This window comes from Triticum dicoccoides, chromosome 1B (assembly GCF_002162155.2).
Source record: "Triticum dicoccoides isolate Atlit2015 ecotype Zavitan chromosome 1B, WEW_v2.0, whole genome shotgun sequence".
NCBI lineage: Eukaryota > Viridiplantae > Streptophyta > Magnoliopsida > Poales > Poaceae > Triticum > Triticum dicoccoides.
The window spans coordinates 288535459-288540744 of NC_041381.1; positions in this window are offsets into that span (position 1 = coordinate 288535459).

Sequence of the window (5286 nt, forward strand, 5' to 3'; positions counted from 1 at the left end):
CTAGTCAGCTGGCAGACTTATACATCTCCCGAATAGTGTCCCTCCATGGTGTTCCTTTGGAAATTAACTCGGATCGAGGAAGTCTTTTCACCTCTCGATTTTGGGAAAGTTTCCAAAATGCTATGGGAACCCGTCTCTCCTTTAGCACCGCCTTCCACCCTCAGTCGAGCGGTCAAGTGGAACGCGTCAACCAGATTCTAGAAGACATGCTTCGAGCCTCTGTTATCTCATTCGGAATGGATTGGGAGAAGTGCCTTCCATTTGCCGAATTCGCTTATAACAACAGCTATCAATCTAGCTTGGGTAAAGCCCCTTTTGAAGTTCTCTATGGACGACGGTGTCGAACACCCATTAACTGGTCAGAGACCGGGGAAAGACAATTCTTTGGCCCGGATATGATTCAGGAAGCAGAAGAACAAGTTCGTATCGTTCGTGAAAAGTTGAAAACAGCTCAATCTCGTCAAAAGAGTCAATATGACCGAAAACATAAGGCTATGACTTTCGAGGTTGACGAGAAGGCTTATCTTCGGGTCACCCCTCTGAAGGGAACCCATCGTTTCGGTATCAAAGGCAAATTGGCTCCTCGTTACATTGGACCTTTTCGCATTCTCGCCAAACGAGGAGAAGTTGCCTACCAGCTGGAACTACCTCCGCATCTCTCCAGAGTCCACGATGTCTTCCACGTTTCTCAACTCAGGCGTTGCTTCTCGGATCCTATCCGTGGAGTAGACTACGAAACGCTTGATCTCCAAGATAATCTTACATATCGAGAGTACCCCATTCGTATCCTCGATCGGGCCGAGCGTACCACTCGACGTCATAATATCAAGTTTCTCAAGGTTCAATGGTCGCACCATTCTGAGGATGAAGCAACTTGGGAAAGGGAGGATCGTCTTCGACTCGAGTACCCCGCCTTCTTCCCGGAGGAACCCAAATCTCGGGACGAGATTCTTTTGAGTGGGGGTGAGTTGTCACATCCTAGTTAGCCATGCATTAGAGTGTTGCATCATGTTTTCCTTTTCATCAGAAACTTGAAATGGGGATGACAGAACCCCCAGTCCCCTCTGAAACCAACTAGGGTTTACTAAAAACTTTTTCAATGAACCTGAAATGCCCTTCTAAAATGCCCATCATTTTTGTCTTGGTTCAGAACCTCTGCCAAAAGTGGTGCACATTTTCCTAGGCCATCTCAGGGTTTTTGAATTAAATCATAAATATTTGAATTTGGGCATTTAAAATTATATAAAATATTTAAATGCTCAAATATCTCCAAACTAAAATGTTTCATGTTGGAAATAATCCAACTATGGACCAGGAGTAATTTGGTGATTTTAGGAGTTGCCTAAGTATTTTATTTAATTCAACAAAGTTGCAGAAGTATTAAAAAAACAGAAACAGAAAGAAAATGGGAAAAGCTTACCTGGCGCCTGCTCCCGGCCCACCTGCCGGCCCAGCCCAGCACCGCTCCAGCGAGCTGCTTGCCGGCCAGGCAGGCAGGCAGGTGCCCGACGGCGACCGCAGCGTGCGCCACGCACCTGCTCGCCGCCTCGCCGCTCCCCTCGCCCGGTGACGTCGTGGATCAGCCTCCCTCGCTCCCCCGAACCCCCCAGACACCCCCTCTCCTCTCCAGCTCCTCCCCCTCGCGCTCCCCCGCCATGGCCGACGCCACCATCGCCGTGCCTTCGTCGTAGCCGTGCTCCCCGCCGCCCGTGCGTCCTCTCACCGTGTCCAGGAGCTCCGCCGCTGTCCACTTCATCGAGCAGCCGAGCCCCGAGCGCTCGCAACGCCCGAGTCCACCGCAACGGCCTCGCCCGAACCGTCGTCGCCGGAGATCCCCTTCAACGCCGTCGTCGCTCCGGTCCATCTCCGGCCGCACCAAGGACTCCGTCGCACTCACTGTGAGCTTAGCCATCTTCCCCTCCCTTCCGTTCTTGCTCCCGAGCCGTGTAGCAACCTCCCGGAGCTCAACCGCACCCACCGCCGTGGAGCTCGTCGCCGACGTGCTCCCGGTCATCCTCCGGCCACAAGATGGTGTCCATCTTACTCACCAAGTCCCGCAGCACCTAGCTAGCTACTCCACGAGCCTCACCGAACCCTCTAGCGTCAAGTTCGTCTTCGGCCGAACCCCGGTGGCCGCCAAGGTCGTCGCCGGCGCCAACTCCGGCCACCCCGACCCCAACGGACTCCGCCAAGAGCTGCGGTTTGTCCTCAGCTCCACTCCGGTGATCTCCGCGGCCCATTTGGTGGCCAGAATAGCCAAAACCACTCCCGCCGCCGCGTCGGGCTCGCCGGCGGCTAAACGCCGGTGCAGCCGACCCGGGTTTGACCACGGGTGGGCCCTGGTTGACTCCCCTGAGTCAATGACAGGTGGGGCCCAGCCCTGTTAATTAAACAGGATTAGTTTTAATTAAATTTTAATTAAAATAATCACCCTGACATGCGGGACCCACTGTCAGGTTTGACCTGGACCAGTTCCGTTGACCTGCTGACGTCACACTGACGTCAGGCTAACGCAGTAATTGATTTTCTGGATTTAATTTAAATCAGGAAATTCCAGAATATTATTTAAACTTCAAAAATTCATAACTTTTATTCTGTAACTCCAAATTGGACAAATTATATATGAAAAATGATCAGAAAAATCCAATCTATCCATCTGTACTATTTTCATGCATGATCAAACAAGTTAAACTGATGTTTTAAGCAGAACAAGGAAAAGCACTTTAAAAGGCCATATTTGAATTTGAAATTTGAATCCTTGATTCAAATTTGTTCAAACCCTTCTGGTTTTAGTTGCATTAGCCCAATACACTCATTTTGCCATGTCTCATGCATGCATCATATTGTTGCATACTGTTTGGTAATGTTTGTGAATCGGTGCTCTCTGCGGCAGGTTCTGTCCCCGAAGAGTACCGTGATTACCCTAACGAAGAACCGTATCAGTGCATCGAACCATCAGGCAAGCAACCAACCATTTGATCATATCGATACAATCCCATGTTCTCGCTCCTGCTCTCTTTTACTGCATTAAGACAACGCGTTTCAAACTGCTGTGTGCTACGGTAGTTGAACCCATTTCCTCTGCATGACCTGTCATTGCCACAGTAACTAGATGAAACCCACTAGCATGTGTAGGAGTTGATTGAGCCATATGTATGTGTTGTTCCTACCTTGCTATGCCTGCTATGCTTAGAGTCGTGTCAGGTCTGGTTCATCTGGGCGATGGGCTAGAGTGAAATGTTTATGTCGGTAATGAGAGTGGTGTGGTGAACACGATTTGGTAAAGGTATCGATGAGAGGCCATGTAGGAGTACATGGTGGGTTGTTTCATTGAAGCCGACCTTAAGCACTGAGATCTGTATGTGTGATTTAAGAATCAGCTACTACCATGCATTGGGCCCGAAACCAATGGACCCTCTCGGCTTCTTATTCACCCTAGTTCTCCGTCCAGGAGTTGCAAGTAGTTTCTGGTGTTTGTAGCCTACTGGAGGCCGTGGACAGCGCTGACCGTAGGGGTGGGCTGTGATGCGGTAGGTACGTGGCACGGTGTACCGAATACCCGTTAGGTATCTCGGGAACCCTGTTCACATCGTTCGGGGCCGTATGGGAAACCTCGGCCGGACTCCCTGCGGATGGAACCTGAATAGGCGATAGACCTGGACTGGAGGCTTAGGTGAGTAGGTAGGTCGTGGCCGACACCCACGTTGGGCTTCCGCTTGAAGGTTGCCGAGTACATGTCGTGTAAACGACGGTAAGTGGTGAGAGCGTGTATGAAGAAGTACACCCCTGCAGGGTTATCATAATCTATTCGAATAGCCGCGTCCGCGGTAAAGGACTACTTGGTTGCCTATACAGTTCATAGACAAGTAAATGGAAACTGTTAAAAGCCTCAAGATAAGTGTGAGTGCCGAGGATGGCTCTTCCGTAGGAAGACGGAGGTGGACCCTCGGTAGTGTATTGAAGTGGTGAGTAGTGGACTCGTGTGCGCAAAACCATTTCAAGTTGGAGTATCGTAGGATAGCCTAGCCAAGAGTCAAAGCTGGCTTGCTGCAATAACTCCACCAACCCTTCTTGATACTATGCATGTATGTAGGATCTGATGTAAGTCTTGCTGAGTACCTTTGTACTCATGTTGCTATAATCTACATTTTTACAGAAGACGCTGCAACCTCTTCTGATGGGTTCTATGTAGACGTTGACATCAACGAGTAGGCTAAAGACCCAGGTGGTGACCCTGAGCCTGTGAAGGACCACGTAGTATAGCTAGGCTTTCCAAGCCTCTTTTATTTTACTAGTTGTCTGTACTCAGACAAGTTACTTCCGCTGCTGGTTTGTATGACTGTATGACTTGTATGTGGGGTCGTGAGACCCGTACCTTTGTGTATGTTATGGTATGGCTCTCTGAGCCTTAAATAAAGTACTTGTGTCGTAGAGTCATGTTGTGATGCTTCGTTGTATTTGCACATATCGAGCATATTGTGTGTATGATTGAAATGCTTGGTATGTGTGGGATCTGACTATCTAGTTGTTTATCTTTAGTAGCCTCTCTTACCGGGAAATGTCTCCTAGTGTTACCGCTGAGCCATGGTAGCTTGCTACTGCTCTGGAACACTTAGGCTGGCCGGCATGTGTCCTTCTTCGTTCCTGTGTCTGTCCCTTCGGGGAAATGTCACGCTTTGAGTACCGGAGTCCTGTTAGCCCGCTACAGCCCGGTTTACCGGAGTCCTGCTAGCCCAGTGCTACAGCCCGGACCCACTTGCTGATGACCGACACGTTCGAAGCTGGGTCATGAATGCCTGTCCCTGTAAGCCTGTGCCACTTTGGGTTTACGACTAGTCATGTCAGCCCGGGCTCTTTATCATATGGATGCTAGCGACACTATCATATACGTGAGCCAAAAGGCGCAAATGGTCCCGGGCAAAGGTAAGGCGACACCCGTGAGGATACCGTGCGTGAGGCCGCAAAGTGATATGAGGTGTTACCGGCTAGATCGATGTGACATCGAGTCGGGGTCTTGACACCTCATGTGGTGCCAGAGAAGAAAGCCAAGAAGAAGGCCACGGGGACTCGAAAGAGTTCCCGGCGCCTAGTGGTGTCGGATTCATCGCCTGACAACCCCGAAGCACCCTCCTCCTCTGAGGACGAGGAGGAGGAGGAAGAAGAAGCCTCTCCCCCTCCAACGGGGGAAGGGAAGAAAAGGAAAGCCGCCCCAACTGGGGAGGCCGGAGGGTCCAAGAAGGGGAGAACCCTCCTTCCGGACTACACCTCCAACGCCGAAGACGGCAG